We start from the raw sequence: 13,778 nt of genomic DNA on the forward strand, positions 1-13,778 counted from the left end.
TGAGGAAATTCAGGCACACGCCTGCAGTGGCTCAAGCTGGAAGCTGGGGGGAGGGGCACTAGAGCAGCCCTCCCTTCTCTTGCAAAGTTGAGCTAAGGGGGGGTGTGGCCAGGTCCCAGCAGGAGGCTCTGATTAGAGATGGGTGTAAACCCCAAGCCTGCCTGCAGTCCCAGGCTTTTCTCAGCTTGCTGCTCAAGGGGTGGGAGTGTTGCCAGCCCCCAGCTAGTACTGAGGCAAAGGCGGTGTGTGCAGTACATGCATTTGTTGATAATACAGAGCTTTTCAATCTCCCTCCCTGCTTCTGTATACTGTCTGCAGCAAACTGACAGGCAAGCAAGCTGGGGGGGGGGGGGTGCTGATAAGTGTCACCTCTATCTCGGTGTTTATCACCCCATTAAGAAAATCGAGGGACATTACCAGCTACCTGTTGATTCTGCCTGTTGATTCAGCACAGAACCAGAATGTGGTCTTCTAGTTAATACACAGATACCTTCTGTGCAAGGCAGAGGGGAGGGGGGAATTCCTGCTTAGCAGGGAGTGGTGAGGGGGTGGGGGAAGCAAACAGCTCTTAAATAGCTTTTCCAGCCTGTTGAATAGCTCCAAAAAGCCTGTCTGACTCTGTCATATCCCACAGCATGGACTGTAGCCAGCATGTGGTCTGCTAGCTAATGCTGAGGTATTTGTGAGGGATGGGGGAATGCCTGCTTATGACGGGGAGGGGAGGGGAGGGGAGAGGGGGGAGCGAAAGTCAGGCAGATGCCCACAGAGACTGCTGAACTCCAGTGAGGCAACAAAGGGGAGAGGCCAGCCCTGCTGTGGATCAGAGAGCCCTGCCCAGCCAGAGAACATGCCGAGATGCTGGGGGAATCTGGTTTACCTTAAACCAGCAAGGGGCCTGGGACAAACATTGCATAAGCCGGTTTAAGCCAAATTGGGTAAGTCTGATATTACATTCAACCAGGTTTATCTCACACTGGTTTCAGCCATTTTCAAACTAGTTTATGTGCAGTGACCATCTGTTCTGTTACAGGTTTAAACCAGTTTCTGATCACTTAAACCGGTTTATATGTAATGTCTTCCTAGCCAAGGTGCAGGGAAAAGTGCTGTAGTGAGTGTGCAGATTGTTTCTTGTATGCACATTTGATTGGGGAAGATGAGTACCATGGAGGAGGGGGCACCCCCAATGAGAGGGGAAAACACACACCTTATCTACTCAAGGCCTATATTCAATCCAGCACCCTTTAGTGGGGATCAACAAGCATAGGGTGACTGGAATGAACAATTTGAAATGGCGGCTGAGTTAAATGTGTTGAATAAGGTTACTAAGCTAGAATTCATGAACTTGTTGCTCACAGGGAAGGCCAGGGAGGCCATGGGCTCAGAAGTGAAACCAAACAGAGTTATAAACCTCTAACAAAGGCCCTCAGGAATACTTCAGAACCAGGTGTAGGTCCTGGAAGCTGGGACTGTGCAGCTGTTTCTTAATAATAATAAGAATTAAAAGTGGGTCCAGGAGTTTGTCATTGCCTTAAGATTATTAGCTGTAAAGCCCATCCCACAAGTCTTTCCAGAGACACAGGAGCATGACCAGTTCATCAGCAATGCCTTTTTGACTTGTCCTACCACAAAATGCATCAGGGGTGCATCACAACTGGCAAGACCAAGATCTTTCAAATGTTCTTTTCTTTCTGCAACGGAATGAGAGTGAGGGCAGGTATAGGCATTACACTTTTACTGGTATAAATGATCGGAAACCAATCTATACCCATAACAGAACAGAAGTATGGCACTCATAAACTGGTTTAAAAATGGCAGAACCCAGTCTAAGATTTGCCCCAGGCCCCACCAAAAGGCAAATGTGTGTTCTGTTCACAACCAATTTAAACTACATAGAACTGCACAACTTAGATTGATTCCACCTCAGTCTTTTTGAATGTCTGGCCCTAGCCCCAGTAGGTAAGGCACTGAAGATATAGGAGTCACAACTTCAATCATCTACTTCAGGGGTCCTAAAACAGCAGCTTATGGGCCCGATCCAGTCCTCAAAGGTATGTCATCTGGCTTGCAGGGATCCCCACAGTTCTGAAAATATTCAGACATATCAGGAACCCTGCAGATAGTTAGCATGGCTTTGCACACTGGATTGAGTATGCAGGGTGTTGCAGGGCCCAATCCTAGTGCATGGGGCCCATGTAGGGCTCTTGGTACCTGATCATGGTGTGGGGCAGGTGTGTTGTGGGGCTTTATGGCCTGATCACAGTGCACAAGGGCACCAATTCTCATATGTGGGGAAGCTGTACCAATCCTGGTGTGTGGAGCCAGTTGAGGTCTTGTGGAGCTCAATTTGGCCACACAGAGCCTGATACTGGCACATGAGGGCCAGTGTGGCCCATGGACCAGCCCTGTGTTACTCATCTGTCCACAGGACCAAAAATTTGAGTACTATTGTTCTAGTCTGTTCAGTTCAGACCACCACTTGGAATTTTTGACTGAAACTTTAGATTCGGACATGTTACAGTTAAGTGCCCTGGCCATCATTTCTTGAATCATGGTATCTCCTAAATCATTCACATCGGAACTCTATTTTATTTTGTATAGAAGAAACATCTATTGATCAAGGAAGACAGATTTGAAGTCATTCTTCTTGCTCTGCATTGGTAGGATCAGGATCTCGGAAGATAAGGAACTTTAACTGTTGTACAGGAAAGCATCTGCCCTGGTACTAATGTAGCATGAGTTTAGCACAGGGAACTGGCTATTCTGATGTGTTCAGTAAAGGCCCATGTACCATTGCAGCCTCAGGATGAATGGCAATGAGGAGAGTAGAAGTTGAATAGCTATGCTGAGATATTTCAAATCTTGGCCCCTGTGGAATTGTCTCCTGCATGGCTTTTTTGCCACTGACATGAAAAGGTTTGAATATACTAAAGTCCCTGAAATATGCCTTGGGTTGGGAGATGACTTCCTTTCTCTCCCTATTTTGAATTGCTACTTTACATAATGTTCTGTTATTTGAGCTTGGTGCAGGTAAGACAAAATTCACCCTAAACTGCTTTGCATTAATTTAAATTAAGTGTGCCAATTAAACCAGCTTCACTGCTGTGCTCTTTGAAAGGGTGCAAACAAAGTCATGACTTCCTTTGCTAAACGATATTACCATTTTGCTCGAATTGATATATCATGTATGCAGCACCTTTCGAGGGACTTGCATGGTTTTTCTAAGATGGGGAAAACCTCTTATTTTCAGACTGCAATATTTCGGTAAGGTAGGAAATATTCATTATGAAAACAAAATAACATGGCTCTCACCAGGTTTTGCTATAGTTCAAAGTACTCTCCATCTCCACTGAGAAGTGTACCATGGTTTATTTGCTGCAGTTAGCAGATATTTTAGCGAACCCAGCCAAGTTGTTGAGCAGACATGGGCAGAAACATGGTTTTGCATCAAAACCAGATGACATATGGTGGTTTCTCATGTTTGATTATGAGTTTCAGGTTTCAGTCAGATAAATTAAATTTCATTGATCAATCTCTAATGGGATTTTTAAATGTTCAGAGACAGATTAAAAAAAACAAACGTTTTTTATTCTTTCAGAAGAAACAGTGTGTAATTCAATTTATAGATCTTGGAAGGATGAAGAGCTGAATCATTTATATAAACATGATTTTACAGTGTATATATGTATTACTGCAATTGCAATAATTGGCAGATAAGGCAATGCCAAATATTATCAAAACCACAAGGACATAGTATAGTTATTTGTATTAGGTACTTGATTAAGATATGCAAAAATGAGTTCCCAAAGATAGGCTCTGAAATCTATATTTTAATACATAAATTAAGGTTAAATTTGAATGAGAGCTAGTTTTGTGTTCAACAGGTTTACATTAAGCCATTTAACCTAAAAGTATAAAAGTGTGCTACATGGTATTGTGAGCCAAAATAAAAAGCTTGAGAGCACCATCCATTAACACCTTTCCATCACCAAGCCTTTTCTAGCGGTTTTAAAGAATGCTATTAATAGCCTTTTAGATGCAATGACACACAGCTTAAATAACACACACATATACATATGTGAATACCAGCCAAAGATTTTTTTAATGACATCCTTCTTTATCCTTCTATTTCTCTTTCCACCTTTTCTTGATTGAGATAATATAGAAACATGCCACAAGAGTGTGCTAATAGCCTATTAGTGCACATCTCAAATCATTTAATCATGTATTCATAAACACTAAATCCAAAAGAGAACACAGCGATCATCTAAACTAATCTCTTGTACACATGGATGATAGACATTTTCTCAGAACTTTGATGAAAAGATGTCTTTAGAAAGTTATCCTATCATGTCTTGAAGAGTGCAAACAGTGGTGAGTCTATCAACTCGATAATATCCGAAGGATGAGGGTTCCCATTAAGCCAGTTTTGCCATTGACTTCAGCAGATGGAGGATTTTAGTTGTCAGAATGAGGCTTCTAAGAACAACAATAATATACTTTTGCACAGTTTGAAGGGTTTCTGGCTGTTATAGAAGGTTATATATTTTCAATATAATTTGTGGGGAGGAGAAAAAAAACTAAACTAGAGATGTACTTATGTAAAAAAACAAATCTTTCTGCTATGAGACCTTGTTCATAAAAGAAGAATAAAAGAATGAAGTAAAGTATTTAACTCTCTTCTTTTACTATTTGTAGTGTATTTATCACTATTTACCCTTAATTTGTTTAATTAACAAATATCCTTGCACAACTGATGAGTTCCTCTAAGGAAAGCTTTCCATTAATTTGTTTAATAGAAGTAATGGCTACTTTGTGCAGGTTGCAGAGGCCAAAGGACTCAGACCAAGCCAATGAAATAGATTTCCACATTCAAACTTATGCCTTTAGGTCAGGGATGCTAAACCTCCCACTAGGGCTGTGTGAAATTTTGGAGGCCATTTTGTTTCAGATTTGGACGTTTTGGTGGCCAAAACACCCAATCTGAAACTAAATGCAAAGATCTGAAACAGCTCTGAAACTAAACAGTTCCATCCAAAATGTTTCAGACTGTTTCAGAGGCAGGATTGCAGGGAAAGGGAAACTAAGAAGAGGGAGGGGGAGGTGGGGGAAAGGACTGCTTTGATATTGACATCTGTAGGTGGCTAGTGACAACAACCTGTCCCTAAATTCTCTTCAAATCCCAGTGCTCTGGGGGAGGGACAGAGAAACACCATAAAAGGCTGTTTGTGAACTGTTCTCTACCATTTTGCAGCTGCATCTATGTAGCAGCAGGAGCAGCAGCAGAGAGCAGCATCTGTAAGCTTGCAGCTTGGTAGTACCTTCCTACCAAGTTGTAGGCAATCCTTTCCTGTTTAACCTTGCCTACCCTCCATTTGTTATCCTTTGTAACTCTTTCTTCCCCCAAAATCCTGTTATTTGTTCTTCATATTTTTGTGTTTCTTTTTAAACAGAAAGAAAGCAGTGCTTTGCCTGGCAGTGTCTCATCACTGTCTACTGCAGGAAAGCACTACACATACAGTACGCACATACTCACACAGATGCACATTTTTTCCCAGCACACAAAATATGAAATATGCTGTAAAGACAGGTGCCAGGTCTTCTGGCTGGGGAGGGAGAGGGGGCAGAGGGAGAGCTGTAAGTTCCCCCTCCCCCAAACTTAGATTCATCCTCTTTCCTAGCACTAGCAGGGATGAGGCTTCTGCTGGTGCTAGTGGCAGCAAGGAGGTGGGACCAGTGCTTGCATCTGCACCCCCTCCAATAACACCAGCCATAATAATAACCCCCAGCACCACCAGCATGACAAGCAGCACCAGCATGATAGTCTCCTCCACCCCCATTTCAGTTCTCAGCCTGAGCCTTCCAGTGCCAGAGGAAGAGCTGGATCTGGAAGAAGGGGACCTGAGCACCCTAGCAAAATAAATTCTGGGGACCAAGGAGGAATCTGAGTTTGTGCTCCACTCCCTCCATGTTATCCTAGAGCCAGGTCTCCTTCCCTGGAAGGCAGTTTGGAGGAGGTTGACATTCAGGTTGTGAAGGCAAGTGGTTCATCTGAGTCAGCTCCTCTTGTTGTTGTGCCTCTGCCTGCTGAGAAGGGGGATCAGGCAGGATCTGCACCCGCACCCCAGAAGTGAGGGGGTAGTGTGGTGTGGGATCATTTTGAGGTGGCAGATGATCCCACATATGCTATCTGCTTGCCCTGCTGATGTAAAACCAGCCAGGGCAAGGAGGTGAAACACTTCAGTACCACGGGGATACTGATGCATCTGGGGAGGCACGACCCCCTTGCCCTTGCTCCTCCTCAGCCTGGCACCAGTGGAAGCGTGCCCAAAAAGAAGTCCCCCTCTTGTTCCAAAGCCCCTATCCCCAAGAAGAAGAGTCAGGCCATCCTGGAATAGTGGGGTAAAGGTGACAGAAAGTGGGGCGTGTTGCAAAGGTGAGCGAGATCACCCAGAGCATCAGGGAGATGCTTGCTCTGGATGACCAGTGCTTTTCCCTAGTTGAGCAGCCAGGGTTCAGGTGGCTCATGGTGCTTGTGGCCTCATCCTACCAAGTGCCGGCACACACCACCTTCAGCAGCATGGTGGTGCACTCCATGTATGAGGCATGCAGAGAGTACTAGGGGGAGGAGCTGCACAAGGCAGATCCATAGATGGCCTTGCACTTCACCTCAGACATCTGGAGCAACCGGGGTGGAGGTCATGCTTACCTTTCCCTCTCTGGGCACTGGTGCCATAAGTCAGGTCATTGGTGGGCTCTCCTCTAAGCTGAGGTGTTGCACGGGTCCCACACAGCAATGGACATCGCGGTGGCCATGAACCTCATGGTGCAGGGGTGGCTTGTTGGGCAGGCATCCGCTGTATGGCACACAAGTTCCAACTCATAATTAGGGATGCCTTGGAGGGGGACAGGGCTGCCAGTGATGGTGCCATCATAACCAGCCAGCTCATTTCAAAATGCAGGAAGGTGGTGGGTTACTTCCACCGGAGCATCAAGGGGGGCAAGATGGTGTGGGACAAACAGACAGAGCTGAGCGTCCTGCAGCACAAAATCATCCAGGATATGGAGACTCAGTGGAACTCCACATACTTCATGCTCAAAAGGCTGGTGGATCAACAGAAGGCCATCCATGAGATGGCCTTGCTTGGGAAGCTTGGGATCAGCGGCCCGCTTAACAAAACAGAGCAGGATACCATCTCCCAGATCTTGGTGGTCCTCAAGCCATTCCTCGAGGCCACCGAGACCATCAGTGCTGGAGACTCCCTCCTTAGCCAGGTTCATAGATTCATAGATTCATAGATGTTAGGGTCGGAAGGGACCTCAATAGATCATCAAGTCCGACCCCCTGCATAAGCAGGAAAGAGTGCTGGGTCTAGATGACCCCAGCTAGATACTCGTCTAACCTCCTCTTGAAGACCCCCAGGGTAGGGGAGAGCACCACCTCCCTTGGGAGCCCGTTCCAGACCTTGGCCACTCGAACTGTGAAAAAGTTCTTCCTAATGTCTAGTCTAAATCTGCTCTCTGCTAGCTTGTGGCCATTGTTTCTTGTAACCCCCGGGGGCGCCTTGGTGAATAAATACTCACCTATTCCCTTCTGTGCCCCCGTGATGAACTTATAGGCAGCCACAAGGTCGCCTCTCAACCTTCTCTTGCGGAGGCTGAAAAGGTCCAGTTTCTCTAGTCTCTCCTCGTAGGGCTTGGTCTGCAGGCCCTTGACCATATGAGTTGCCCTTCTCTGTACCCTCTCCAGGTTATCCGCATCCTTCTTGAAGTGTGGCGCCCAGAATTGCAAGCAGTACTCCAACTGCGGTCTGACCAACGCCCTATAGAGGGGAAGTATCACCTCCCTGGACCTATTTGTCATGCATCTGCTGATGCACGATAAAGTGCCATTGGCTTTTCTGATGGCTTCGTCACACTGCCGGCTCATGTTCATCTTGGAGTCCACTAGGACTCCAAGATCCCTTTCCACCTCTGTGCCACCCAGCAGGGCATTCCCTAGGCTGTAGGTGTGCTGGACATTTTTCCTCCCTAGGTGCAGCACTTTGCATTTCTCCTTGTTGAACTGCATCCTTTTGTTTTCTGCCCACTTGTGCAACCTATCCAGGTCTGCTTGCAGCTGTTCCCTGCCCTCCGGTGTGTCCACTTCTCCCCATAGCTTTGTGTCATCTGCAAACTTGGACAGAGTACATTTCACTCCCTCGTCCAAGTCGCTGATGAAGACATTAAAGAGTATCGGTCCAAGGACCAAACCCTGCGGGACCCCACTGCCCACACCCTTCCAGGTCGAGACCGACCCATCCACCACTACTCTTTGGGTGCGACCCTCTAGCCAATTCGCCACCCACCGGACTGTGCAGTCATCCACATCACAGCCTCTTAACTTGTTCACCAGTATGGGGTGGGATACCGTATTGAAGGCCTTCCTGAAATCTAAGTATACGACATCCACCCCTCCTCCTGTGTCCAGGCGTTTCGTAACCTGGTCATAGGAAGAGACTAGGTTGGTCAGGCACGATCTGCCCGCCACAAACCCATGCTGGTTTCCCCTCAGCATAATTTGCCCTGCTGGGCTCTCACAAATGTGAGCCTTGATAATTTTTTCAAAGACTTTACCAAGGATGGAGGTGAGACTGACCGGCCTATAGTTGCCTGGGTCCTCCTTCCTCCCCTTTTTGGAAATGGGGACCACGTTAGCCCTTTTTCAGTCCTCCGGGACTTGGCCCATGCGCCACGAGCATTCGAATATTCCCGCCAGTGGCTCTGCAATGATGTCGGCCAGTGCCTTCAGCACCCTCGGATGGAGCCCATCCGGGCCTGCCGACTTAAAGGCATCCAGTTCTTCCAAGTGACTCTGCACCACCTCAGGATCTACGTATGGAAGTCTGGCGCCTTGCTGCTGCCTCTCTACAACCCCAGTGAGAGACTTGTCGTGCCCCTCACTTAGGAACACTGAGGCAAAGAAGTCGTTGAGGAGCTCAGCCTTGTCCCCCCTATCTGTCACCAATTGTTTCTGCCCATTTAGCAGCGGTCCTATTCCTCCCTGGGCCTTCCTTTTACTCCCAATATATCTAAAAAACAATTTCTTGTTGTCCTTTACTTGGGTTGCCATCCTCAGCTCCATGGTAGCTTTGGCCCGCCTAACTGCCTCCCTACAAGCATGAGCAGAGGAGGTATATTCATCTTTAGTGATCTCTATAGTGAGGGAACTTGAGAACCAAATGGAGAACTTCCAGGGGATCGATATTACTGGCTGGGGCAAGCTGCTGTCACCAGAGGTGCAAGAACTGGTGAAGCAGCTGAGGAAAGGCATCAAGAAATGCCTGTATTCATTGCAGTCCAGTATGGTCCACGTACTGGCAGCCATGTGTGACCTGAGGGAGAGGGGGAGTATATAAAGCAACAAAACCCTGGATCACTGGATGGAGGTGCAGGTGAACAGAGTCCAGGAAGCAGAAGGGCACTGTGGAGGAACATGGAAGATGGGCATCCACATTCCTGTGCCAGCACTCCCAGCAGCAGCCAGTGTCCTTCATGACAGCCACTGCCAATGTGGGCCAAGGGCATGGCTTCAATGGTGGGGTCCAGAGGCATGGGACTCCAGCCTCAGGCAGGTAGTGTGGAGGCCTCAGTGGCTACCCATCTCAATGAAGATGTGGAGCTGATGGGCTGCGACCCCTTGGCCTATTGGGCAACCCACAGCCAGTTGTGGCAGGATCTGGACATGGTTGCCCAAGAACACCTGTCTTGTCCTGCCCACCAACCATTGTTCCAAGTGAAAGGGTGTTCAGCATTGCTGGGGATGTTGTGACACCCCACTGCACCTCCTTGGATCCTGGTTTGGTGGAGAAGCTTGTGTTCCTCAAGGTGAACCTCCTGCTGCTGGGGTTCCCTGAGCTTCATGTGCAGCTGGAGTGACTGCCACTCTCCTCACTCCATCCACACCTACTCACTTTAAAAAAAAATTTAAAAACCATTAAATAACCTGATCTCAGAGCTGAAGGCAGCACTCACTGCAATGCCAGCCAGCAGAGGAAGAACATCTCCCTGCTGAGCTCCTGTGCCAGGATGAAGTTTGGAGGTATGGGCTTGGTCTATGTGAAAGGAGGAAGCCCCAGGTCCTGGGCATAACCTAAAACTGCACCTTGCCAGGGTGGGGAGACTTGGTGGGAACGATGGTGGACCAGCAGCCCCAGGAAATACCAGGACCACGAAACTCCTTGGTGAAAGGTGGGTAGGAGACACCTGATAACCTCCAGCCACTGCACAGTTTTGTCTGGGGAAAACCCAAAATTGTAAGATCTTTGAGAGGTCTGAGGCTTACTGGTTGTAGTGGAGTTGTGAGGGTGAGAACAGGGGCTGCCATCCCTGCAATTTTCATCCCGCTGTGCCTTAACGCACACACAAAGTCACACATATCATGAGTTTTGCTTTCAGCAGTTTGAGCTACAGTTTCCCAGAAACCCCTGCACCTATCTCCTTGAAACCTGACAATCTTCTTGGCCTCAGAAGGGGCTACTATTCCTGAAATTTTTATCCCACTCAGCCTACATGCACACAAGTGATATGAGTTTTGCTTTGAAAAGTTTGAGGTGCAGTTTCCCAGAAATGGATACACCTATTCCATTAAAACTGGGCAGACTTCACGGTATCAGAAGGGTCTAGCATCCCTGAAAGTTTTATCTGAATCAGGCAGGAAATGATAACGTTATAGGCAGTTTTGTGATTCCCCATTATAGCCCATGGCTGAAACAGTGTCGAAATTCCTAAGCAGTTTTGAAACAGTTTCAGCCAAAACCAAACAGGACCGCGAACCAAAACACCAAAATGAATCACTGTCCCTCCAAAATGCCTAATCTGAACCAAAACAAAACACAGCCATTTTGCACAGCCTTACAAAACACCAAAATGAAATACTGTCCCTCCGAAAGCCGAATCTGAAACCAAAATGAAACGCAGGCATTTTGCACACCCCTACCTCCCACCCTTGGGCCAAATGGTATCTGTGTTATTTTCAGAAGATCAAGGAGTTAAACTTATAGAATGATAAAGCTTGTTTATTCAGAGAGCAATTCTGCGCCTCTTGTTCTGCTGTTCCTTCCTGCAATCCCAGGGCTAACATAACAATTTATACATAACACTCTTAAAGATATCCACACAGTATCAGCACCACGGGTCTCCCCACAGATTAGAAAATTTTGCTGCAGGGTTGCTATGGCAACAAATATAGCCACCCTCCCTGCTTGCCAGATTCCCAAAGCCTGAAATGTATTCCCAAATATAGCCCCATCCCCTTATCCCTATGTCTGGATGGGATTGGGCCATGCCCTCTTTCCCTCATGGAGCTGGGTCAAGCCCCCTTCTTCCTCAAGGGGCTGGGTTGGCATTGGGCCACACCCCTTGTCCTCCACAGGTCTGGTCTATGTCCCTTCCCCCTGTGGGAATGGGTTGGGGCTGGGCAATGCCTTCCTGGGCAATGCCTCCCCATGGGGTCAGGTTAGACCTAGGATGTCCCTGTCTGCCTCCACACTCCTGAATAGGGTCCTACTGTGACTGCCCTATGCCGAATCAGAACCATTAGCTTAATCCAGCCCACTGACTGGACTCTGCCTATCTGGCCCATGAGCCAAAGAAGAGACACTTGGTTTCTTCCTCTTTCTGAGGGAAGGATTGTATAAATTCCAGACTATAATATTTCATTTCCCTGTTTACTTGTCCATAACAACCAAGAGATGACACTACTGTACCATGCAATGTCTCTTGCAGCTTCTTAATCTACTACATGTTGCATTGATTGTCGAGAGTGGTGGCAGAAAGAGCCTTACAACATAAATAATTATCATTCATAGCTTTCTGAATTGAAGTGTGCTGTGTACATTATTTCTGAAGTGTTGGGCAGCCCTCATAGTTTGACAAATGGGCTGGATTGTTGTTTTCCTGATTTGTTTGTTTGTTTGTCTTTATTGGCATGAAATTCAGAATGAAAGTTATGAATCTTACTATTTCTTCACTGATCACCCAGAAGTTTTTAATGGGCTTTAATATTTACTCATTATAATCAAAATGAGTACAATGGAGTCTATTACTCTGTCCTCCTTAAGGCTAATACCAATCAAGTCAACACACACAAGCCTTTAATTTTTTCCTTTAAAAACGTTGCCTTCACCAGCCACAATATTATCACAATCACAATATTATTATTAAATTAGTTTACACATACATTATGGCTTCCCAGAAGGTCATCCTGCCCTGCTAGACTTACTCCTTTTCTCCCTTTAAATTTCTTAAGGTTTAACAAAATTATCTTCAGCTTCTTGGTTTTCTGTTTTACTTGGAGGGTGATGCAATTTTTAGATGTCTCCATTTCTTATTTTACTAATAAAAACAAAAGTTTTCTGAGCATGTAATTGGCAAGATGCCATTATCTGGCAAGAGACAGAACAAAACATTTGCATTCTATTTTTTCTCTCTCCTAGGCTGAGACTGGAGGTGGGGGGTGAGTGTTAAACAAGTGAGACTAATCATGTAGGAGGATCCCTCAAACAATGGAGAGCTATGGGAGAAAGACCATCACACCACAGTAGGTCATGCAACAAAGTTGGAAGGCTCATATATCCTTTATCTAAACATGACCTTCTGACTAGAGAATTTTGGAAAATATTTATAATTTATGCCATTGGGCAAAGAAAGTCTACACAGAGACAAGACACTTGTTATTGAAGAGGCAAACTCTCTTACAGTAAAATTGATGAAGCATGTAGTGCAGTTAGTGGACTCATGATTCTACCTTACAACTGATCCCAATGCATCTAAGCTCATAAGGATGTGCCTAGCCTGCCAATCCATAACATACCATAAAATGTAGCAGGGTTGTGCATAATTTTTAAAGTTTTAGGGGAATTCTAATATGAGGCTTGCCAAGGCAGTTATCTGGCAACTTCTGCCTTTGTTTTAAGTATGTGACTATAGCCAATGATGTGCTTATAAACTTTTTCATTGTTATCTGAAAGTTAATTTTAAATTTTATTTTAATTGTAAAGATGGCATGCTAATATTTTATTGCTGTTTGGCTTTCTGTTCAAGAAAAAAATGACAATTTTATAACATAAGGTCCTATATAACCCATATTATTATATTTTTGTTTCTCTGTATAACTGGCATGCACCCTGTGATGTAACAGCAAATGTTGCTATGCTATTCATAAATTAAGATATTAATAAGAAACTTCATGCTGACATTTGACTGCTGAAAGAATTTTTGTAATTTTTTACATTTATATAATTTTTAAATTTTCAGGTGCTGGAAATTAAGAAGAAATAGTTGCCATGTCATCTACAAATGCCCCTCGAGAGCTTCCAAGGTATCATTGATCTAACTGTATCCTTCTCTGTTATTTATATCTTATTCTGTTGCCATGCTGTGACATCTATTTATCCAGCAGTGCACCCTTTCTATTCTGCTAGATGTATGAAATAGATCAGTAATAGGGCTGTGTGAAGCTTCGGTTCCTGATTCGATTTGGCAGAGATTTGGCCTGATTCGGTGGCCGAATCTCCGAATCCAAATTGAATCAGGAGACCCTTTAATTTCTCCAAATCCAATCAGAACCCTCCAAATAGATTTTGAGAGATTCAAAAAGATTCAGAGATTCACATAGACACAGCTTTAAATATTTTGTTTTGTTTTTCTACATACCTCAAGGTAGCATGTGGCTTGTCAATGCTGTGGTGCTGGAATGGATGGAAGATCCCACAGGAACATGTGGGGCTCCCCAGTGTGCT

General features: G+C 45.5%; 1 long non-coding RNA gene across 2 annotated transcripts in view; it reads left to right on the plus strand.

Moving 5' to 3' along the window:
* LOC132250654 (uncharacterized) overlaps nt 1-13,778 on the plus strand; it is a 199,075-nt gene that overhangs the window by 138,496 nt on the left and 46,801 nt on the right. For both annotated transcript variants that reach the window (XR_009462257.1, XR_009462256.1), the window contains exon 3: nt 13,294-13,374. This is a non-coding gene — a long non-coding RNA (uncharacterized LOC132250654). The remainder of the gene's footprint in view (nt 1-13,293; nt 13,375-13,778) is intronic.

This window comes from Alligator mississippiensis, chromosome 5, assembly GCF_030867095.1.
Source record: "Alligator mississippiensis isolate rAllMis1 chromosome 5, rAllMis1, whole genome shotgun sequence".
Lineage (NCBI taxonomy): Eukaryota > Metazoa > Chordata > Crocodylia > Alligatoridae > Alligator > Alligator mississippiensis.